The sequence below is a fragment of the Cynocephalus volans genome, chromosome 5 (assembly GCF_027409185.1).
Source record: "Cynocephalus volans isolate mCynVol1 chromosome 5, mCynVol1.pri, whole genome shotgun sequence".
In the NCBI taxonomy this organism is placed as follows: domain Eukaryota; kingdom Metazoa; phylum Chordata; class Mammalia; order Dermoptera; family Cynocephalidae; genus Cynocephalus; species Cynocephalus volans.
This window is the reverse complement of record NC_084464.1, coordinates 167,327,363-167,351,783: the sequence shown is the minus strand read 5'-3', so window position 1 is coordinate 167,351,783 and position 24,421 is coordinate 167,327,363. Positions and strand designations below refer to the sequence as shown.

At 53.6% G+C, this 24,421-nt stretch overlaps 1 long non-coding RNA gene across 1 annotated transcript; it reads left to right on the top strand.

The window, feature by feature from the left end:
* The first annotated feature begins 15,419 nt into the window (after nt 1-15,419).
* On the top strand, nt 15,420-21,030 carry LOC134378447 (uncharacterized). The gene is made up of 3 exons (XR_010023647.1): nt 15,420-15,529; nt 17,888-18,006; nt 18,477-21,030. It is a non-coding gene; the product is annotated as an uncharacterized LOC134378447 (long non-coding RNA).
* Nucleotides 21,031-24,421: the final 3,391 nt, after the last annotated feature.

Sequence of the window (24,421 nt, the reverse complement as noted above, 5' to 3'; positions counted from 1 at the left end):
TTCCTTCCTTCCTTCCTGCCTGCCTTTTCTTTCTTTCCTTCCTTGCATCCTTCCTTCTTCATTTTTTTCTTTGGGAGCTCTTTCTTTGTTTCCTTCCTTCCTTCCTTCCTTCCTTCTTTGGGGTTTGTTTCTCTCTCTTTCTCTCTCTCTCTCTCCTTTCTCTCTATGTTTCCTTCTTTCTTCTAGCCCACCTATGTCCCTCCTGTCCTGCCCTGCCACTAACAGGCAGGAGGCCCTGGCCTGACCTCCCTGGCCTGACCCCCCAAGAAAGAAAGGAAGGCCCCCCCGGGCACCCCCAGGCTGGCCTGCCTCTAAAAGACACCCTGGCCTCACTTGGCCTGGCCTGCCGCTAATGGTGCCCCAGGACTTTCCTGGCCTGCCACTAATGGTCCCTGGCCAGGCCTGCTAAGGGCCCCACTGCCACTATGGGTGAGCCTGACCAGGTGTAGAGAAGAGACCCACTGGTTGGGCCTGTCTCAGGTCTGTCCCGGTCTGACCTAGCCTGCCTGTAGGAGACTCCCAGGTCAGGCCATGCCAGTCCAGGGGTTCTCTTACACGCAGGCAGGCAAGGCCAGTGTGGCCATAGCAGTAAGCAGGCCAAGAGGACCATGGGCCAGGCCATTCAAAGAGGGCTCTTATGGGCAGGGCAAGCCATAGCAGGTGATCACTTAGAGGCAAGCCGAGGGGCTCTTAGCACCAGGACAGGCCAAAGTGGCCCAGGGACCAGCCAGTCAAGAGGGGCGCTTAGTGGCAGGGTGGCCCTGATGGCTGTGGTCTGCTAGGGGCAGACTAGTAAAGGGTGGCCATATGGCAGAACAACCAGTGGGTTCTGTGGGCAGGCCAAGCCAGGCTGGCCCATAGCAGTAGGAGGCCCTTGGCCGCCTACAGCCAGGGCAGCCCTTAGTGGCAGGAGAGGGCACAGGGGACCTTGGTTCCAGTCAGGCCATGGGAGCACTTAGTGGAAGGCAAGGCCTAGGGCAGGGGTGCCCGTAGCACCAGGCCAGGACAAAGGTGGCCCATAGTGCTGAGCCAGGACAGGCCAGAAGGACACTGGGGACAGCCCAGGACAGGCCAGGGTAGTCCCTGGCTCTGGGCCAGGCTGGGCCAGACAGGCCCATAGTGCCAGGTCAGGTCAGGCCTGCAGGAGCCTAAGGATAGGCCAGGCCAGGCCAGGGTGGCTCTGAGGCAGTGGGTCTCTGGGGCAGGCCGGGCTAGGCCCACCCTTAGTGGCAATGGGGCCAGTTAAAGGCCTGGCCAGGGAAGCCCTTAGTGGCAGGCCAGGAAACGCCAGAGGTGCCATTATTGGCAGGACAGGTGGGGCCAGGGACTCTCTTAGAGGAAGACCAGGCCAGGCCAAGGGGACCCCAGGGGGGCTCTTTCTTTCTTTTTCTTCCTTCCTCCCTCCCTCCTCACTTCCCTAACCTTCACTAACCTTTGCTAACCTTCCCTTATCCCTACCTTAACTTTCCTTTAACTTTCCCTAACATTCCCTAACGTTCCCTAAACCCTCCCTTAACCTTCCCTTAACCCTCCCTTCCCCTCCCCTGTTTTCTTCCTTCTTTATTTATTTGGGGCTCCTTCCTTCTTTCCTTCCTTTCCTTTCCTTTCTTTCCTTTCTCTGTCTCTTTATTTTTCTATCTCTTTCTCTGTCTCTTTCTTCCTCTGGGTCTTTCTTTCTCTGTCTCTTTCTTTCCTTCCTTCTTTTCTTTCTTCCTTTCTTCCTTCCTTTTCTTTCTTTCCTTTCTCTCTTTCTTTCCTTCTTGGGAGCCCTAGTGGACAGCAGGCCAGGAGAGCCCTTACTGGAAGGCCAGGCTAGGCCAGGCCAGAACAGGGGGCTACTTAGAGGCAGGTCAGTCCAGGCCAGGGGGGACTAGGGGGCTCTTTTCTTCCTTCTTGCCTTTTCTTTCTTTCTTTCCTTCCTTGCATCCTTCCTTCTTCATTTTTTTCTTTGGGAGCTCTTTCTTTGTTTCCTTCCTTCCTTCCTTCCTTCCTTCTTTCCTTCCTTCCTTCCTTCTCTCTTTGGGGTCTGTTTCTCTCTCTCTCTCTCTCTCTCTCCTTTCTTTCTATGTTTCCTTCTTTCTTCAAGCCCACCTATGTCTCTCCTGGCCTGCCCTGCCACTAACAGGCAGGAGGCCCTGACCTGACCTCCCATTGGGCCCCCAAGAAAGAAAGAAAGGCCCCCCCCAGGGCACCCCCAGGCTGGCCTGCCTCTAAGAGACACCCTGGCCTCACTTGGCCTGTCCTTCCACTAACAGTGTCCCTGGTCTTTCCTGGCCTGCCACTAATGGTCCCTGGCCAGGCCTGCTAAGGGCCCCACTGCCACTATGGGTGAGCCTGACCAGGTGTAGAGAAGAGACCCACTGGTTGGGCCTGTCTCAGGTCTCTCCTGGCCTGACCTGGCCTGCCTGTAAGAGACCCCCAGGTCAGGCCATGCCAGTCTAGGTGGTCTCTTACATGCAGGAAGGCAAGGCCAGTGTGGCCATAGCAGTAAGCAGGCCAAGAGGACCATGGGCCAGGCCATTCAAAGAGGGCCCCTATTGGCCGGGCAAGCCATAGCAGGTGATCACTTAGAGGCAAGCCGAGTGGCTCTTATCACCAAGATAGGCCAAGGTGGCCCATGGACAGGCCAGTCAAGTGGGGCACTTAGTAGCATTGGTGCCCTTATTGGTAGGGTGGCCCTTATGTCTGTGGCCTGCTAGGGGCAGACTAGTTAATTGTGGCCATATGGCAGAACAACCAATGGGTTTCTTGGGCAGGCCAGGCCAGGTTGGCCCATAGCCTTAGAAAGCCCTTTGCAGCCTAGGAGCCAGGGCAGCCCTTAGTGGCAGGCGAGTGCACAGGGGCTCTAGGGTCAGCGCAGGCCTTGGGTTCCCTTAGTGGCATATCATGCCAGGACAGAAGTGGCCCAAAGTGCCAGGCCAGGACAGGCCAACAGTTCCCTTGGGACAGCCCAGGAGAGAGCAGGGGGTCCTTGGCTCTGAACCAGGCTGGGCCAGGCCAGCAGTGTCCTAGTGACAGCCCAGGCCAGGCTAGGGAAGCTCTTGGGGCAGGCCAGGCAGGTCCAAGGCTTCCCTACAAGCAGGCCATGCCAGGTTTGGGGGCACTTGGAGTAGGCCTGTCGGGCCAGGGGAGCCGTAATGGCAGGCCAGCCCATCCTATAGGGTCCCTAGTCGCAGGCCAGGGCAGGGGATCCTAGGGACAGGCAAGGCCACTGGGCCTCTTAGTGCCAGGCTAGGCCAGGGAGGCCCTTAGCAGAAGGGGGCTGTTAGCAGCAAGGGGGCCCAGAATAGTAGATGTGGCCATAGAGGCCCTTAGTGAAAAATATTCTGTTATAGCCACAGAAAATTGGTACCAGGAGTGGGCTGTTGCTTGTAATAGACACTTGAAAATGAGGAAATGGCTTCAGAACTGGGTGTTCAGAGTTTGGAGGAGTTGGAGGACTCAGAAGAAGACAAAAATAGGAGGGAATATTTGGAATGTCTTAGAGACTGTTTAAACGGTGGTGGGCAGAATGCTTATGGAAATATGGACAGTAAGGACCATTCAAAGGAGGTCTCTGATAGAAATAAGGAGTTTATTGGAAACTGGGGCAAAGATCACCCTTGCTGTGAACTGGCAAAGAACTTGGCAGCATTGTGTCCATGCCCCAGGACTGTGTGGAAGTTGGAACTTAGGAGTTGTGAACCATAGTATTTGGTGGAAGAAATTTCTAAGCAGCAAAGCATAAGGGAGCTGCATGGCTACTTGTAAGAGCCTGCTCTGAGTTATGGCAGCAAAGGCGTGACATAAAGCCAGAACTTCAAAGGGAAGCAGAGGGTAATGATTTGGAAAATTTGCAGCCTGGCCGTGTGGTAGAGAAGAAGAGAGCGTTTTCAGAAGGAAAATTCAATGGTACTAAGAAGATTAACACAAAAGAATGGGATTAACAAGAGAAGGAGAAAAAGGCACTGAAGGCATTGCAGAAGGCTCTGGGGCCACCTCTTCCATTAGAAGCCCAGAGGCCTAGGGAGACAGAATTGTCTTGGGGAACTGGCTTGAGGGGCCATCCACTGGCTCACTGCTCAGGGCCACCTTGGGAAACTGCTTCTAGCACCAGCACCCTAGCTGCTTTCGCTGCTCCAGCTGTGGCTAAATTGACCCCAGGTGTGGCTGGACCCACAGCTTTGGAAAATACAAGCCAGAAGCCTTGGTGGGGTTCACGTGGTGTTCGGTCTTCAGGCTCACAGAATGCCTGAGCTCAGAAGGCTTGGGAGCCTCCACCCAGATTTCAAAGGATGTATGGAAAAGTCTGGGGGCCCAGGGAGAGATCTGTCACCGGGACAGAGTCACTGCAGACAGTCTTTGCTAGAGCAATGCCAAGTGGAAACGTGGGGTCGGAGTTGCAGCAGAGAAACTCCATCAGCACCATGTCCAGTGGGGCCATGAGAGCAGGACTGCCATGGAGACCCCAGATCTGTGGAGCTACAGAGTGGAATGACAGCCTGGGATTGCTGAAGTGTGGCCTGCAAGCAGGAAAGCCATAGGAGCAGGTCTGCCCAAGGACTTAGGGACCCAACCTCCACACCAGAGTACAGAGGACATGGAACATGGACTCATGGTAGATGATTCATCGTCTTTGAGATTTCATGCCTGCCTTGCTGGATTTTGGACTTGCTCAGAACCCAATACCACTTTCTTTTGGCCTATGTGTCCCTTTTGGAATGGGACTATGTACCCTATGTTTGTCCCACCATCGTATCTTGAAAATAGATAAATTGTATTGATTTCACAGATGGGCCTTTGAACTTTAGACTCTTGAGTTGAAACAAGTTAAGACTGTGGGGATGAAATGACTATATTTGCATGTGAAAATGACATGAATTTGGGGGGACCAGGGGCAGACCATGCCCAATTGTATTGATTAAAAATGGTAGTCAGGTGTATGGCTCTGAGGGCTTTGTCAGAACAGCACTCTCCCGAGTGAGCCACGGGCCGCCCGTCTGAGGGCTTTAAAAGAAGAGCACATGGGAGTCTGTCTGTCTCTGCTTTCTCTGCTTCCAGCATCTTGCAATGTGAGACCCCCGGGTCACTGTTGCCACCACCAGATGGACTTTGTACTTCCTAGCCTCAGAAACTATAAGCAATCAATTTCATTTTTCTTTATAAATTACCCAGTTCCAAGTATTCTGTTATAGCAACACAAAACGGACTAAAACAGGGGCCCTGAGGCAGGCCAGGCCAGTAGGTCTCTTGTGTAGGCCTGGACAGGCCTGATCTTAGTGGCAGTGGGGTCCTTAACAGCAGATCTGGCCAGGGCAGCCCAAAGTGGTAGGCCAGGAAAGGCCAGGGACACTCTTAGTGGGAGGGCAGGCCAAGGGGGCCCTGGGGCAAGCCATTTGAGGGAGGGCCCTTAGTGGCAGGGCAGGCTTAACCAAAAGATTGGAGGAATGGGATGTCTGAACATCACAGAACCCAGTCCTGAGGTGAATGTCGGAAGTCTCTGGCCTTTCAGAAGTAGTGTCTGGGTCACCTCCACCAGGAGGGGTGCCTGGCCCCGGCCCTTCTCCCCACCCTCCCTCCCACCCCCGTTCCTGGATATAGCTCTTGTCAAGGTTGGCTCTTCTCTCATTTACTACCTTCTACCCTGTCCATGCCATAGGGGAGAAGTTTTTTGCAACTGGCTCTTTTTCACAATGAAAACATAGACATGGCCCGAGACTGGAGTCCCTCAAGCAGCAAAGTTCAAATGGAACAGCCCTGGCACACAAGAGAGGCCCAGGATCAGCTATGCATTGGCGACTGCAGGCAGGATTTCAGAGCTGGGGGCAAAGAGGGACCCTGGAGATGCCTAAAGTTCTCCTTGCTTTGCAGCTGAAGCCAAGGCCCCAGGGGGAGCACTAGTCATGGCAGGGCCATCCCTGCCATGGAGCCGTGGAGAGGAGGTGTGGAGGGCATGCGGCTGGCCTGCCACTGCTCAGGAGTCACACAGGATTAAATAAGGGTGAACCCCATCAGCCCTGCTCCCTAGGCCTGGCCTGGGCTCGGAAGTGCGGGAAGGTGGGCACCAAGGTGGCGCAGACCTGCCCCACCTGCCACTGTGGAGTCAGCTCCAGCTCCGGGCCCTGGGCAGGGGTTCCTCCATCCTGTGACTGTGGCGAGTGAAGGAGTCTCCTGCCTGAAGATGCCTGGAGTTCCCCTCACACACATGTGCACACACACGGTGGAACCACCATCACACAGTTCGGCTGGATGAGGAGAAAGGAGCGTGTTCCTCCAGCCCAAAGCTCAGCTGAATGGGGCCCTGCGAGGGGAACGAGGTGGCTCTGCCCTGCATGGATCCCCACCCACCCCTCCAGGGCCAGTGTGCCCATCACCAGCTTAACCCTCCCTGTTGAGTTAGGAGCTGCCCATCCTGGTAAACATGCCGTGGGTTGCCAAGGGGAGAGAACAATTCATCCCCCACCCCCACCACAAACTGGGCAAATTCACAGAACAGAGAGGTGCAGGGTGCAGGAAGGGACGGGTGGGCTCAAGGGCAGGGGGTACACCCAGGGAAGGCCCATCCTCATTTTTTCTGGAGGCAACAGTGGCCTGATCTCTCCCAGCCAGGCTGAGACCACCCAGCACAGCCCAGGTTCAGGGATAAGGTCCCTCTGCAGAGTGGGGTGGACCCCACCCCTGAGGCTCACCCGGGCCGCAGGAGTCCCTGGGACCTAATAAGACACACAAATCAGCAGGCAGGCCGCAGGCCCTGGGCATGCAAGGACAGGGAAAACTGAGCGTGGCCTTGGCAATCCCGCTGCCCCCAAGCCTGGCCCAGCACCTGGGCGTGCCCTCAGCCCCGACATCGAGAGGATGAGCCTGCCACAGGGAACGGCGGGCATGTGGCCCAGCTGTCGGGGGAGCCCAGCCCAGGCGCCCGGCAGCCCACAGCCTCCTTCACGCCCTGGCTCTGACCAGCCCTGCACTTCTGTCTGGTCGGGAGGACCAGACAGGCCTACGTGCATGAACCAGAACAGCAGGAGGACACTCGGAGGAGAGAAGAGCTGGAAACCTGCTTGAGGAAGGTGGAGGTATCCCCAACACTGATCTCATGGGGGGATCTAGGGGGAAATGTCCCCTTTTATCACTCTCCCAGGAGGGAACCTGCCCCAGAGCTGCCCACCTTCCCGCCACCAGAACCCCCCTAGCCTTCCATGTCTCAGGAGAAAGCAGCAGGCTAGCGACCCAGGCTCCTTGACGCAGCAGCAGCCTGTGACTTCATCATGGGCGGTCAGCCTCACTGTTCACATCTGCTAAATGGGAATATTTCTCACTCTTCTCCTGAGCAGATGGCTCCTTAAGTACCTGGCCACAGAAGAAGGAGCCCTGGACCCAGTTCATGATGGGCAGTAATGCCATGAGACCCACTGTGCAGGCTCCCACAGCCTCATGATAAGAAACTTTGTCACTGCTCTCAAGGAGCACCTGAGAGTAACAAGACCCAAGTCAGGGATTTGGAGCCCAAAGGAGAGTGTCCAAGCAGTTCCAGGCAAGGCCGCCTTCTTCCCCACACAAGCGACATGCACATGTTCAGTAGAGGCAAGACAGTCGGAGGCCTGCCCGGGAGCGTTGGAGGGCATGGTGTGTGCTGAGCTCCCTGGCCTGTCTGGAGCTGGCACCTGAGCACTGAGAGACAGTGTCCATGAGGAGGGGCAAGGGGATGGGAGGAGGGGACAGCTCTGGCCTGGCTGGCCTGAGCCTGTCTGGCTCTGGGGTCTTCCCAGCAGGCCTGGAGGTTCTTGTCTCTCTCCCACGGTAGGTGCCCACCAGAGCCCCAAGCAATGTTTGGGTGCCCAAGGAGAGGGAGAAAAAAGAACAGGCCACTTGTCAGTGTCCCTCTGCTTCCTTCTAGGGTCAGGCAGAGTGTGTGAAGGAGAGGACGGCGGCCCACCCCGGAGTCTTCAGAAAGGAGAGGCCTGTGCCAGCAGTGGCCATAGACATGACCTCGGGCCCTCTGCCCCAGCATGTGGGCTGGGTCCCCAGCATCTTGCCCTGAGCGTGGGTCCTCCTGAGGACAGACCACACCTACTGGTGGCTTTTCTCCAGGAGGCCCAGGAATTGGGAGAGCACAGAGCACCAGGTGCATCCTGGGGACTCGGGGCACAGGTCATCTCCAGCCGTCCATCCTTCTGCAGGGCAGGCAGGAAGGGTGGTGCGTGGCTCCCAGCTCCCCCTGAGTTCCTCTTCTCTTCTGAGACCCTCCAGGGCAACGACATTAACATAGTCAGTGCTCACCTTGTCAACATCTGCACTCAGGGCCAGAGCAGCCTCTGCTGTGGAGGCACCCAACATCCAAGTGGCTGAACCGTACACAGAGCCTTGGAGGACAGTGGCTGTCATCTTGGAGATTTCCCAGTGTCTTCTTTTGCTAGGTAAAGGGGCTGAACTCTGGAGGAGCTCGAAGCTTTGACTAAGGGACACAGCAGAGCACCTCTTGCCCTTGACCGCTCTCAGTGACCCTGAAAGGCTTCTGTGCCCATCTCAGACCAAAGAACGGGCAGCACTAACTCTCTGGAAGGCATGTGGGGAGGGGTCTGCTCAAGACGCCCCTGGGAGAACTGTGCCTGCCAGCTCCTCTGCACAGCCGACGTGGGCCCTGACCTCTCTGGCCAGGCTGCTGGTCCTGCAAACTGCAAACCCAGCACATCACCCGTCACCAATGAGGAGAGTGGGGCTCAGAGATTGGTGGCTCTCCAGCCCCGGGGCGCACGTCTGGGAGCCTGATCGGCAGGTGTCCCGTATAAGTGCCCATTAGCGTGGCTTCCCAGACCTGCCTGCAGCTGTCCCTGCACAGTGCCAGGGCCCTGGTGTCACCCTGGCCCACTCCCCTCCCTGCAAGGCCTCACACCTCGCCTGCAGCTGCACAAGCGCCTGGCAATGAAACAGGCGAGGAGCCCTAATAAGAGCAGAATGGCTTTATAATTCCTGTCCAGACTCATGAATGATTCCCTCGGTCCTCATCATGTGCTGTCAGGTGTCTCCCCACTGGGTGGAAGCCGTGGCTTATCTAATGAGTCAGACGTGAGCAGGCGCTGATATAAAAATGGAGGCAGGGGTGGGCTCTGGGACAGCTGCAGGCCTCCCTCCCCTCCCATGTCCCTTCAGGGCCTCCCCTCCCCCACCCATGCCCAGAACGCCAGGCCTCGGGCAGAGGCTGGTCAGGTAGGCTGGAAGGCAGGTGCCTCCAAGGCTCGGCCACCCTCTCACATTCCCGAGTCAGTGAGTGACACGGGAGGAAACGCCAGCACAGCACAGACTCTCCTTCCCCAGCGGTCTTCTTGGGTTTTCTGCAGAGAACATTCCAGTTCTAATGACTGTCCCTGCAAGCCCCAAGGCTGTGATGACAGAGAGGAGGTGAAGGGGCTGAGACCCAGGCTGCACCCCCATCTCAGGCCCAGCCTGCTCCCACCTCCCACCAGCTGCCCCTTCCCCAGCGCAGGCATCTTCCTGGTCCCCACCCCAGCTAAAGCCCCGGAAAGGCGATGCTCAGTGACCCCCACATGTGGGGTTTCTCTGTCTCTGTATCTCTGTCTCTGAGTATGTGTGTGTCTCTGTCTTTCTCTGTCTCTCTGTCTCTGTCGTTGTCTGTCTGTCTCTCTCTGTCTCTGTCTCTCTCTGCTAACAACATAGCAGTGGCTTTCCAGGGCTCTGAGACTGAAGGACAGACAGACACGCAGCACCGGAGGGTCTGCACAGGCTGGGTCCCCCTCCCTGGCCTCCCGCCACCCCCACCCTGCCCATCAGCGCAGAGACATTCAATAAACACATGCTGGGGAAAGGACAGGGCAGAAGGAGGGATGTTTCTCAGCTCTGGGGCTTAGGAAGGGGACAGTGGAAAGGAGACCTTTCCAGAACTTCTCAGGGAAACTGTCCCTTCTCTCACTTCACTCCCTGGTCCTGTGGAGGGAGCAGCCTCTCTGCCCTCTCCCTGTCGCCTCTCCTGGAGGACTGACAGGGCAGACGGCATTGCCTCTCCTGGAGGACTGACAGGGCAGACGGCATTGGCGATGGAAATCCGATGTCCTGGGCAGAGCCAGCCTCGACTGGAACTGAGCTCCCAGGCCCCACGTTTTCCCTCCTACCGCATCTGCCGAGTGCACCCCGGACTCCTGGACTACTCGGAGCTCAGAGCAGAGAGTGAACAGAGTGACTCTGCTCTGCTCAGCATGTGCCACCTTGGATTGTGCATGACACAACACTCTGTCCTCTGATCCCCTGCCAGCCCAAGCCCACAAGCTCCCCCATCTGTCACAGGAGGCCGGCCTCTGGTCACCAGCAGAGCTGCGAAAGGACCTGCTCAAACTTGTCCACTGGAATTAGAGTTCGAGGCTGCTGGCTGGCGGGGCCTTTTCTTTGCTGCTATGAATTCATTTTTGCGTTTTGTCTTCATGTTTTTAATATTAGTATGACACATATCCATTAAACAAGTAAAGCTGGAAGAAACATTGAAGTATTAGAAAGGCAGGAAAACCCCTGTCACCTGTCAGCCTACCACAGAGGCTGTGGTGTGATTCGTCACTTTGACCACTTTCCTTTGTCCCGGTTTGGCTGATCTCCGCTGACACACGTCACATTAGCTTTGGGCTGCAAGGGCTCCAGGCCCCTTGGCCTCCCAGCTGGTGCCCTGTCACCCTGGGGAACTTCTCAGCCTCAAGGCATTTTTAGACACAGGGAAAAGACAGCAGCTTTAAAATAAGGCGCTGAATTTGGGCCAAAATTCCTTATGCCCACATGTGAGATTTGAACTGTTTTGGGGGGTTGCTGAAGACAAATTTGAGAAGTAGGGGAGGATGAGTTCTGTTTTTAGGGAATATGGCAGGCTAAATTCTCGGGATGAACAATCCTACTGAAAACAGCTAAAATGGCTGGATAAAATATTTTTTAAATCTTAAAAGCACTGAGAAGTTGACAGATAGTTGAGAGTGACCAGGAAAAAATCTGAAAGAAGCCAGACCGCAGCGGTCCAGGAAGCGGCTCCTGCCCCGAGAGTGTTTTCTTGTCCCAGCCACCTTGCACTCAGGGCACGGCAGCTGTGCAAAGCGGGGGACCTCCCGATAGGAAGCGAGGACCCTGAAGGTCTACACCACCGGGTAAGAAGGAAGGAGCAGACCAGAAGTCAACCCTGCCCCACACTGACACTCCAGGATCTGTCCGTCCCACAAGTTGGTGGTCATGTGGGGTGCAGGCTTCTTGGAAATTGTGAACACACTCAGTCCTCCTGCATATTTGCAGCCTGAATTCCTGTCCCTGCCAGGGCCAAGAGACCTCAGGCTGTGAATTTGCTTCCACACTAGCTCAGGTCAGTAGTGTTCTAGGAGACCCTTGGCAGAAGCAAACACAAATCCTCCCTGGAGAGAGCCACCTTTATTCTGAGTGTCCCACAGGTAATTCCTCAAGCACAGCGGTCGTGGCACTGTCGAGTACACGTGGGAACAAGTCAGCGTGAGGACAAACCAGAACCACCGATAACAGAAACACTCGTCCAGACGTCAGCCGATGTGGTCCGAGGACACAGATTATCAAGAACGAGGCTTGCTCTGTTAAGGAAGAGACGAGCTAATAAACATCCCCAGAGAAGAGAAGACTGCAAAAATGTGGCCAAGGTAATTTGAAAAACAAACAGAATTTCTAAAAATGAAAAATGAAGTCATAGAAATTTAGAACTCAATGAAAGTGTTTAACAGTCGATTAAGCAAGTTTAAAGGGTTAGGGTCAGCAAACCAGACACTCAGAGGAAACGACCCACAGCGACATTCAGATAAGCACCTAAAATGAAAGATACAGAAAAGAAGCTTAAAAATGTGGAGGATATGTCAGAGTTTCTCACATCCTATCCTCTGCTTACAAAACTTTTTCTGGGTCCGCATGTAGCCCAGCGATGACCCAGCCGGCTGCAGACGCCCCCGGGCTCCTGAGCTGTGGTCCCGAGGGTCCCAGCCAGGCCCCCCTGCCCTCCACAGCCAGGCCAGCGAAGGAGCCACCTGTGAGCCAGGCCTGTCCCCCTTCCCTCACCCTACCCAACATCTTAGAACAGAAAAATAATAATAAAAATAAATTAACCGCAATATTTTTTTTTGCTTTGATGAAGTAAATCCAGGGTTTGGATCCCCGTACCAGCCAGCTACCTACCGAAAATAAATAAATTAATTAATTAACATTCAGATAATTCTTACTTTAAAAAAGTACAAAATGCACAAATTTGAGTGCGTCATCACTGAATTTGACCTGTGTGACTCAATCTATTACCAAGATATAGAACATTTTCATTACCCCAGAAAGTTCCTTCATGGCGACCCTTCGTCTTCTACCCACTGCCCAGAAGCAACCGCTGCTCTGATCTTTTTCTATACCGTGGACTAGTTTTGTCTTCTAGCTGTTCTAGAATTTCATGTAAATGGAATATTGCAGTATATAGTCTTCTGTGTAAATTTTCTTCTACTCACCTTTTTTTGGGGTGGGGAGGTGCTTTTTTTGTGTTTTGTGTTTTCTTAGAGAGGGGTCACTTGTATTGCCTGGGCTGGAGTGCAGTGGCTATTCATGGGTGCCCAGGAGTTCTGACCTGCTTTGCTTCTGACCCGGGCCGGGTCACCCCTCTTTGGTCAACTGGGTGGTCCCTGCTCCGAGGAGGTCACCTAGTGTGGATGCCCGATGGCATAGCGCCCTGCAGCCCAGAACTCCTGGCTCCAGTGACCCTCAGCCTCCGACAGGAGCAGCGGGGCCACAGGCCACCGGCTCAGCATGTTGGTGAGTCCTGTGCCACTATATGGCTACACGCAACTTGTCTGTCCTTTTCTTATTGATAGACACCTGAGCTGTTCCCAGTTTCTACTTTTATGAATAAAGCGGCTATTAGCATTCTTCTTCAAGTCCTTTTGTGGACATGATTTTATTCCTCATGGGTAAACTCCTAGGAGTGAAATGCAGTTTACAGAAAACTGTCAAATGTTTTTCTGAAGTGGTTGTGCCATTTACATCCCACATGTCACAGTACAGGAGGTGCAGTTGCTCCACAGGCTTGCCAGCATCTGGCGTCACAGTCTTTCTATTTGATAAAAGCTATGGACTCTGTCCCCAGAAAAGATAAATCTACACACAAAACATTTGCCTGCCAGTAACCCTCCCCCTGTGCTGGCTTATGGGTCTCAGAGATGAACAATATGTAATGAGGCACCTACTAGGACTGGTATCGAGTGCCTACTACCGTCAGGCATTTTACCCACATCAGCTCAACTAATTCTCACAGCAAGTCTGTGAAATAGAATTAAGCCTTACAGATGAGGAAATTGAGGACTAGACCTAATGAATAACTTGACCAAGATTACACAGCTAGTAAGTAGCAGAGATGGAGATGGGGCTTGGGTGGGGCTGACTCCAGGGTTAAAACTCATGTTGTGCACAGGGAGGGTTACGACCAAAGGACGCTGGCTGAGGAGTAAGGGGCCAGCCGGGCGCTCTGAGCAGAGCACGGAGAAGGCGGAGGCAACACGCTGTGGGGCCAGACTGCCCGAGTCTGAGTCTTGGTTTTGCTGCTGTGTGACCCTCGTCAAGTAACTTAACTTCTCTGTGCTTCAGTGTGTGCTGTGAAGTGGTGTGAAGTGGTGTCTCGCTGAGGTTTTGATTTGCATTTCCCTGATGGCCAGTGACGCTGAGCATCTTCTCAGGTGCTTACAGACTATTCCTATATGTTCTTTGACAAAAGGTGTGTTCAGATCCTTTGTCCATTTTTTAATCGGGTTGTCTTTATTATTGACTTGTAAGTGTTTCTTATATATTCTAGATATAAATCCCTTATCAGATATAGGATTTGCAAATATTTTCTCTCATTCTATGAATTGGTTTTCACAAATTCAACTTGTGAAGGACGAAAATTTATAATTTTGATGAAGTCCAGTTTATTTTTTTATTTGTTGCTTGTGCTTCTGGGGTGTTATCTAAGAAACCATTGTCCAATCCAAGGTCACGAAGGTACATCACCCTGTTTTTTTGTTGTTGTTGTTGTTTTAAAGATGACCGGTAAGGGGATCTTAACCCTTGACTTGGTGTTGTCAGCACTATGCTCTCCCAAGTGAGCCAACCGGCCATCCCTATATAGGGATCCGAACCCATGGCCGCCTTGGTGTTATCAGCACCACACTCTTCTAAGTGAGCCATGGGCCAGCCCCATCACCCTGTTTTTGCACTATCATTTGAAATTATCTTGTCATTTGTTTAAATATTTGTTATAAAAGTGGGGTAGGGTTGCCAGACAAAATACGGGACTGGTGACCACTTGAACTGGAATTTCAGATGAATAGTGAACACTTTCTGCTGTGGATTGGATGTCCCCCCCGAAGTTCATTGAGGCTTATTCCCCACCGACAGTGTTCAGAGGGTGGGAGATCCTATTATGGTCATTGAAAGGTGGGGCCTTGAAGAGGTGATTAGATTGTGAGGGCCATGCCCTAGTAAATGGATTAATCCATTGATGGTTAAATGGTGGTCATGGGCATGGTTCTGAGGGCTTTAAAAGGAGAGCCAGTGAGGAGGTTAGTGTCTCTCTGCTTCTGCCATTTTGCCATGTGACAGTCTGCGTCACTGTGCAGAGTCACCATGAACAAGGCCCTGACTAGATCTGTTCCCTGGACTCTTGACTTCCCAGCCTCCGAAAATGCAAGCAACAAATATTGTTTCATTACAAATTACCCAGTTTCAGGTATTCTGTTATAAGCAACAGAAACGGATTAATACACTTTCGTTATATATAGTTTTTTTATTATTTTTGTTGTTGGCAGCTGGCCAGTGCGGAACCCGAACCCTTGACCTTGGTGTTAACGTTTTTGTATAACTATGTGAATATTGCACAGGATGCTTATCCTGTGAAACCTACTCGTTCTCTGAGATTCAATTTTAACTGCCATCCAGGTATTCTTATTAGCTCCCTCTCCCGTGACTTAATTGTTTTTTTCTCTTAATTGTGATAAAATTTACGTAATATAAAGTTTACGGGGCCGGCCCGTGGCTCACCTGGGAGAGCGTGGTGCTGACAACACCAGGTCAAGGGTTAAGATCCCCTTACCGGTCATCTTTAAAAAGAAATGAAATAAAATAAAAAATAAATAAATAAAGTTTACCATTTCTACCCGTTTTCTATCATTTTTTATTTTCCTTTCTCACCTTCACACAATAGAGACACTGTGTGACTCTCAGCATGCAGTTCCTTGTCACTTTGTAACTTTTTGAAAGAACCGGGTTAAACGCACCAGGCTCCGCCCTTCCTGGCAGCCCCCGCCCCCGTATCCTAGCAACGCCGGGACGCGCCTCTCCAGGCTGGGAGCGCGCACGCCGGGGTCACGTGCCGCCGTGCCCGCCGCCGCCGTCTCCCGGCCTCCCTAGCGCGGTTCTTACGGCAGCGGCGGCGGTGGCGGCCATAGCGGCGACTGGAGGCGGAACGAGGAGGGCGACTTGGCGGCCCCACTGTTCGTGCTGCTGGCGCTTGTGCTGCCCGGCGTCTGCGGAGACTCCTCGACCGGTGAGGAGGGCCGGGGGTCGGGGGTACTGGGGAGCCGGGAGCCGGGGGTCGGGAGGACTGGGGAGCCGCGGGCCGGGGGGAGCCGGGAGCCGGGGGTTGAGGGGACTGGGGATATGGGGAGCCGGGGCGACTAGGGCGCCCGGGAGCCGGGAGTCGGGGGGACTAGGGAGCCCGGGAGCCAGGGAGCAAGGGGTTGGGACTGCGGAGCCGGGGGTTTGGGGGGACTGGGGAGCCTGGGAGCCGAGGGTTGAGGGGCTGGGGGTTGAGGGACCAGGGAGCCGGGGTCAGGGGATGAGCGGGGTGAGGCCACCGGTTCGTAGGGTCTCAACCCGAAGACCTTGGGATCGAAGCCCAGGAGCGGGAGAGCCGTGGGGGTGAGCAGCCCCAGACCCGGGGGGACCTTCTGGGCAGGGGTGGTGCTGGTGGTGTGAGGATGGCCCTAGAGAGTTCCTGGGGGTGGCAGCAGTGCTTGGGCGTGAAGTCCCCGAGGTTTCGGGGGGCCCTACGGGTTCCCAAGCTGAGCTGTTCCCCAGGTGCCCCTGAGGTGCCTCTGTCCTGGACTCGTCCGTAAGTGTGAAGCCCTGGACTTGCTGGTGGGGTGGGGGTCCCTGACTGAGGTGGAGGATCAAGGAACTAACCTGACCCCTGGGTGAGGGCACGTGGAGGCGGCCCACCTGTCCTTCCCTGCGGCCGGCGGGAGGGAGGCCCCAAGCCTTGGTCCTTGTACTTTCCCTTTGGACTGGAGCCAGGGGTCAGAGGCCTGTCTAGTGCCTGCTCAACCCACCCTTGTGGACTGGGTCCTGCAGGGCCTGGGGAGGAGACCCAAGGGAGGGACCGGGGGGGGGGGGGGGGGGTGGTGGTGGCACACCCTGCCTGCTGGGTGTCAGGGCAAGAGACTCTCCCCCCAACCCTAGGACTCCCTGGGGCCCGGCATGGTTGGTCCTGCTTGAAGAATGTGCCCTTGTCCTCCAGTGGGTGCTGGGACCAAGTGTGTGTAAACGGTCCCCAAAAGGGTCAGGCATGGGGCCTGGACCGGATTATCATTCTTCACGAGATTTAGCCCCAGCGTCTTGCCCCAATATGCACCTGCCCCAGGTTGCCTCCACAATACGAATCCCATGTCAGGCTCCAGTGAAGGGCCCTGCCTGTGCGGGGCGGCAGGAGCTCCGAGAGTTTGATGCATGTTGCTCTCTCTGATTTTGTCTCACTTGGGGGCAGAGAATAAGATGGCATCTAGTCCACCCTCATCCTTTTACAAGTGGGGAAACTGAGGCCCGGGAGGGGAGTTGAGGTGTTCCAAGGTCACAGTGAGGTCACCTTGGGCACCCAGTTCAGAGCAGGGAATGTTGAGAGCTGTTTTTAGCAGACTCTCATGGCCTCTGGGTCTCAGTGCTGTGCACAGGACTGGGCCGTGTTTTGAGGGAGGTCACACAGGGTGTAGAAACCGCTCGTGGGAAGATGGATTGGAGTATATTTTTCCAGGAGAAAAGCAAGACAGCCTGTCTTCTGCGTGATAGAAATTTTTTTTCCTTTATTGAGACCCCAGTTTGGTTCTGGGTTAAAGATTTCTAGGGACAGACACATAGGGAGCCAAGTGTAGAAGCAGAGGCCCGGGGTGGCTCTTGGAGAGGTGGGAGCAGCCTGAGCCGGATCAGCTGTCCTGAGCAGGGAACCGCAGGGCTAGGGAGGGGCTGCCTCTTCACCATGTCCCTCTCCTCTTTCTCCTAATCAGAATGGCCCTTTATTGAATGCCTCCCGGCCAGGGCATTGGCTCAACAGTGAGGCAGCTCTCAGGTGAGTGCAGGACGTAAGCCACTGCAGGAAGACCTGCTCCCTGGTTTGCAGAGGGGCAGCTTCTCTTCTCGCTGTGTCCTTACACAGCAGGGAGGGACAGCGTCCGTCCTTGTTCCTTACTACAGGGCACTATCCTGTTCATGACAGCTCCACCATCACGACCTAATCACCTCCTAATACCGTCACCTTGGAAATTAGGTGCTCAACATAGAAATTGTGGGGACGCGGACACTCAGTGCGTAGCACATGGCATATTCTCCCCCGTTCTTTTCCTTTTGACCTCCTGTGTCTTCGTTTAAGTGGATTTTTGTAGTGAGATCTGCTACCCACTCTGAAAATCACTGCTAATAATTGAAGCCTTTGGGTGATTTACGTTTTATTATATCTTTGGTATGGTTGATTTTACATCTTCCATCTTCCTGTTGGTTTTCAAATGTTCCTGTTTTTGTTTTTCCTTCTATTCTGCTTCTTTTTGGAGCCCTGTTTTTTCAGGGCTCTTCATCAGTTTTTCTTTTGGTTAGTAGTTGTTCTAATGGTTACAACACTCACTCTTAATTATTACAGACGGTGGAGGACTAATGTGCACACACCGTCGTTCCTGTCGTGGTGGGCGATGCTGCTCTGCTGTTTCATTCTGGTCATTGCCCGTCAGCCTGAAGAGCGCTCTGCAGTGTCCTCGCGAGGTGAGTGAGCGGGTTCCAGGTTCTCCTTGTATCTGTTTATCCGAGATTGTCTGCGAGGCTCCTCCATGGTGAAGACTGTGGTCACGTTACCGCGTTCTGTGCTCACTTTCCTCCTTTCTTGCTTTGTGGACTCGACGCTTTGTGTCTCGCGCATCAGCAGCACCACTGAAGCCCTGGTTTGGAATCAACTTTTCCTTGGCTGCTTTGAGGACTTTTTCACCTTCGGTTTTCCTCACGGGGTCTGTCGTGTGCCTGTTCATTGTCTTCCTGCAGCTTTCCGAGCTTTTTGCTTCTGTGGCTTGATGTTTTCCACCAACTGAGGGAAATTTTGGTTCTGTTGTAGGTTTTTTCCTGCCCCATTGTCTCTCCTCTGTCCTCCTGTGTATTCAGTTCTGTATGTTAAATGGCTTATCGTGGTCTGACAGGCTCTGTTCATTCTATTTTTACCTGTGTTTTCCTCTTTTACTCAGTTTGGACAATTTCTGCAGATTGGCTTCAAGTTCCCTGGCCTCTTATCTGCTGACTCCAGCTGCTGTTAAAAGCATCTAGTGAATTGTTTAATTCAAATATTGTACTTTTAAATTCCAGAATTTCTCTTTGATTCTTTATTTCTTTCCTTAATTTTTCATTTCTCTGCTAAGATCCTCATTTCTTTCACCCCGTATATCCACTGTTTTCTTTCAGTTCTGGAACATATTTAAGTAGGTTAGGATTGGCCTTCAGACCAGCAAGGAGCAGTGGCTTTGAGAATCAGCAGGGGACGCCCATAGTGATGAGAACACGAAGGGCAGGCCAGGAATTGGGACAACAGTCTCTGGGGAGAAACTTTCCCCTTCACACGTGTCTTCCCATCTGTGCACAGTGGCAGCAAAGAGCTTGATTAAAGCCAGTGACACTAGAGATCCTGCCACGAGCCTTCCCTTCCCGGTCCCCGGCAGGCTGCAGGGCAGGGGACGACCAAGTTCCCTGTTCCGTCACAAAACTTCAGGGAATCACTTCACAAGTCCACGGCCAGTCCCCCGTTCCCTGTGTCATGAACAGCTCTGCTGAGACAAACCTGTGGTTCCCAGGAAATGGTGGATGGTGATTTCAGATACTGTTTCCACTGGTGACCTGGATGATTTACTTAATATCTGAAAAACCACTTTAGCACTTAAAGTGCTATGTATGTTCCCTTGAAGCACCAGGATCTTTTATTTTTCTGACCAGTAAGGGGATTGCCACCTTTGGCTCAGTGCCATCTACACCATGCTCAGCCAGTGAGTGCACCAACCATCCCTATACGGGATCCAAACCCACGGCCTTGGCACCATCAGCACCGCACTCTCCCGAGTGAGCCACGGGGCCAGCCCAAGCACCAGGATCGTAATGTCAGGAGGGCATGCTGATGGGCAATAAGGAATGAATCGTACACTTGTTCAAGTTCACATGTCCATTTACACAAAAATATTGAGACCAATATCCAGTTCTGTTTAAAAGTTACATGTTTTCTACTGTGTAAATGTGATCACACAGGCCACCCAACACACACACAAACAGCATGTAAATATGCAATACACATCAGTTCCTGCTACCTTTCTTATGGCTTTTCTGTAAGTTAGAAAACTATATGAAATTCTAGTAATTTTTTCTAAAAAGTGAATACAAATTAAAAACCTAAAAGACAGATATTTTCACCTTATTTTCTTTAAAAAGTGAAAGAAAATGTTCAAGCTTCACAGATTGACCTACTCACAGTTAAATAGCCACACTACAAATCCCAGATGGGGGCACGGCCATCCTGGCCCAGAGGCACCACTCAGTGATGTGCGCGAGGGCTCCTGGCTCCTCAGTGTCACAGGTGAGGGCTCCTGACTCAGCATCGCAGGTGAAGGTTCCTGTCTCCTCAGTGTCATAGGTGAGGGCTCCTGGCTCAGCATCGCAGGTGATGGCTCTTGAGTACCTGCTCCTCCTCCAGCAACTCCTCTTTTCTGGTGCACAGGCTGTGGTTCACACACACTGGCCCCATTGGCTGGCTCCATCCCCGCCAGGGAGAGATCACAGTCCTTGAGTGACCACTGCCTGGCATTGCAGCACTGAGAGTTCAGTGACAGCTGGTGACTAGACAGGATGACCTGCTTCCCTGTGGCATGGGTGCCCAGGAGGCCTGGCCATGCCTGCATGGCTGTTCGTCACCCCAGGCTCCTGCCTGAAGCCTCAATGATCTCCCCATGAAGTGCAGAGAAACCATACATTTGGCCTTTGCTGTCCAGACTCTTCACACTCAGGTGCTTCCATCTCTAGCTCAGGGGCTTCCAGAGGAACCCACAAGATCCTGGGAGTAGCTGTGCCCCCTGCTGGGCGAGGGGTGCTGGCCAACTGCTGGGGGCTCTGCCAGGTCTTCACACCCAGCACGTCCAGCTGCCTCTGTCCGTTCCCCATGCAGACCCTGCCTCCTGTTTCCCCCCATAAAATCTGTCCAAATTGAACCCAGCAGACTCCCCTCTCTCTCTGTCTATATCTGCATCATACCTAGATCATGTCTGTGTATGGATGTCTCTAGAGTATTTTCATTTTATGTCTTTGTTTAAATCTAAATATATAAATATTTTAGATAGAAACAGATATAAATTATTTTACATCTATGTAAATATATTGATTAAAATGATTTTATCATCTCTTTCTGTTAATTAAAATTCCTGATCAGCAGTGATCCCTGAGTACCTCATACGTGTCTGCACGTGTGAATGTTTGAACACATGGACACTGCATGTGTGTGCCGCAGGAATGACTGTGTTTGCATGTCTGTACACATGTTTCACACGTGTCCATAGCTCCGTGGATCTCTCCAGTTAGGCATTTGGCCCTTCCTCACACTCTTCATCCTATTTCATTTATTTTCTGCCCCATTACTTTACTGGTTTTTATTTTTGAAAAGCGTTTTAAAGATTATCTGCTTGTTAAACTCAATGAATCTTCCAGCCCTTCTTTTACTTGACTGTTCTACAGCATTCACTAGTATTTCTGTATTTTTTTTTCCTGATTGTAAGTATCATATTGTTCAATTCAGAAAATGTAGAGTATGAAACAAAATAGAAAAATAAAGAAAAATCCTATAGTTATGCCAAATATTTTAACCTCTGTCAGCTCTTTTGTGCATTCCTTTTCCTATCTGTTTTTCTGTGCATACATCTGAATTTTTCACAAGTGGGTATCATGGGTTTAGATTCAACGTCCTATTGCAACAATTTTCACATCATTAAATGATTTGCCAAAACAGGATTTTAAGTACCTGCTATGTATCAGGAATTCACTGTTGAAAGCACTCAGCATGAATTAGCTCATTTGTTCTCCCAAAACAGCCACGAAGTGAATAATGCCATCCCAGTTTACAGAAGATGGAGCTGACACTGTCACAAAAGAGGCCTGTTCAGAAGAGACGCTGTATGAGCCGCAGTTTGCTATGGGAAGAAGCTATAGCAAAAGCCTCCTCCTGTGTCCAGGGTAGGGGGCCGTGTGCGTGGTCCTCTTCCAGCCCCAGAGCAAGACTCCCTCCCACACCAGTGGGGTGAAGGGAGGCTGTTAATGCTGCCGATGCCTGGGCAGTTGGTTCAGGAGTGGTGCAGTCACGGGGCAGGGAGGCCAACCTGACCAGGACAGGGGTGTGTCCAGCCTGCAGCAGCAGATGCCTGTGCTCACCTTTGGCAGGTGTTTTCCCTGGAGACCACCAGCCACGGGTAGCAGATTGGTCATGTAAAACCCCTCCTTCCCTGGAGGGGCAAGGCTTCCTCCTCCTTGGACTTAACACACATTGAGAGCAGAGTCTGAACACTGTAAACACAGGTGCACAGAAGGTCCTGCCTGCCAGGCCCCACCTACACCACACAGGACCACAGGCCACTCTGCAAAGCAGGTGTGTGTCCGTGCAGTCCACAGGGTCTGCCACAGTGTTCATCACCTGGACCATCTGTAGAAGTGACAGCTCTGGCACCACTGGGAGGATATGCTGTGGACAGAGCTGCTGTCCCATAGGCTCCTGAGCCAGTGGCAAGGGGGTGGGCTATGCCTGGCAGCTGAACACACAGGCCTGGAACTGAGAGGGCTGGGATGGGTTTGCTCACTACGCCCAGGTGGGGAGTTGTGTTCCCTTCTCCCTTCATTGAACTTCCACCAGGGAACATGGTGAGGGTCCCACTGACCTGTAGACACAGATGCTGCATGGACATCCTGGATAGCCCAGGTCCCAGAAGGGAGTTACTGTGCTCCTGAGCTCGATCACCCAATATTCTGGGTGAGCTACTGTGTGCAGGGCAGGAAGGCACGTCTTGGAGCATGCCTGGTGGTTTTAGGGTGACCTGGAGCAGGCCCCCAGGTGACCACAGACTCAGGAGGGACAGTCTGCGCAGCTCCCTGATCAGGAACCCAGACCATGCAAGTGCAGGCCCCGCCAGCCCCTGGAGGAGCCCACGCATGACGTGGGATGAGATGCATTTGATTGCTTTGGTTTGGAGTCACCATCTTAAGGAATCCATGACAGGTCAGAGTCACGTTAGCTTCCTGACATGTTAAGGGGCATAAATGGATCTGCTGTTGAAGGTCCCCCCCCCGGCCCATTCTGGACACAGAGGACAGGCCCCCCTCTCTCTCTGAGGCATGTCTTGGCCACCAAATGCATTTGTTTCTTGGAGGGGCAGGTGGGATGGGCATGTGCTTTGGTGGCCTCAAGTGGTCCCCAGCCCAGGAGGGGTGGGAGTGGGGATAAGTGCCCTGCTCTCCTCCATGCACAGCAGATGTGGCTGGGCTGGGGTCCCAGTTTCTCAGTGGACCCCTGGCAGGACTGAGCCCCAGGTGCCTACAGCGCTAACCCCTGTCAATGCGATGTTTACTGGCTTTCTGCCTTCTCTGTCTGAGTCCCCCTCTCTCATGTAGCACCCAAGAACCACCTCCCCAATAAACTGCTTGCACCAAACTCCTTGCTGTGGAGATTCAGGGTCTGCTTGGGACGGCAGGAGCACCCCTTCTGCGTCCTTCGCATCTTATTTATGAGAAGTAAGAAATAAGAAATAAAAAGAGGGGAGCAGTAAAGACAACAGAGAAATCTTCTATAAGAGAGAGAGTGCGCACATGGGCACACGATGCAGGACTCAGCTGACATCGTAACCGGATGCTCAGATCATGAAATGGTGTTTCCACGTGGGGCAAAGGAGGAGACATGTCTGGGTGAGCAGAGAAGGCGGTGGAGTCCTCAGGCCGTGAGAATTCAGGCGGGAACGGCCTCAGCGGGGGTCTGAGAGGGGCCCTGCCTTGGGATCTGAGGGTAGCAGCTGGGAGCCCCGGGGCCTCAGGCCTGCCTCAGACGCAGGTTGCAAGATAGTGCCCCTCGTCCTACTAGGAGGAAAAGCGAAGAGCTGGGGACAGTAAAGACAACACCCTAACCCTGTTTGCAGACCTGCCCGAGGCCCGGCGCCGTCAGACCCCGCAGCAGGGTGGCCACCGCAGGTGTCTGTGCGGGGGCCGGGGAGGCCCAGCGCCAGGGAGCTGAGAGCCCGCCGGGGTGTGCGGTGGCTCTGGGGCCACCGAGGCTCCAGCAAGGTGTTTGGAGAGCGGCTTTGAGCATCGCCGGGACCTCGGGTGGGAGCCTTGTCAGAACAGCACTGTCAGGTGAGCGCTCACCTGCTCTTGGCCTGACCCCTGGGCAAGCGGAAGAGCAGGACATGAGGACCCCCCAGAGCTGCCCTGTGACCCCGAAATCGTGAAACCAGCACCGCCTGTGCCTCCCCCCGTGGCACTGCTCTGGGAGGAGGAGGGACCACACGGCGACAGCTCCAGGCTTTCCAGGCGCAGCCCCCAGAGGCCCAGGATTGTGCCTCCACTGTGCCCCAGAAGCTTCCACTGCGTCCTGGGGAGGGGCCACTGCCACCCATGGGGACCGTTCCCCAGAGCCGAGGTCTCGGCCCCTGATAATGACCCCGCATGAGCCACAACTGGTGCCTTCGTGGTTGTCAGCTCGCTGGGGACAGGGCCGCATCCCCCAGGAATGTGGAGAAGGGTCTGCAGAAAGCCAGGGAGCTGTAGTGTGGGGCATGTGTCCTCGCCCCTGGCCTGGGGGTGCCATCTGCTCCCACCCCTCCTCCCTGAGCTAATAGTGCCCAGGACAACCACAGCCCACCCCTTCCCCTCTGCCGTGGACTTGGGACTCTCAGAGAACAGCCCCACACTCAGTAGTCAGTGCCCCCCACAGGGCCCTGGGACACTGCAGAGCTTTAGGACAGAGGTCCCCAGACAACAGACGCCCACTCAGCCATGCGGCCCTGTTATTCCATACGGTCACAGGGTATGTGTGTAAATCATGGGCAATCTCCATGAACTTGTTTGTTTATTTGTTTGTTTTCAGTTTTGTTTATGTCAGTGAGAATGGACATCCTGGGCAGCTCAC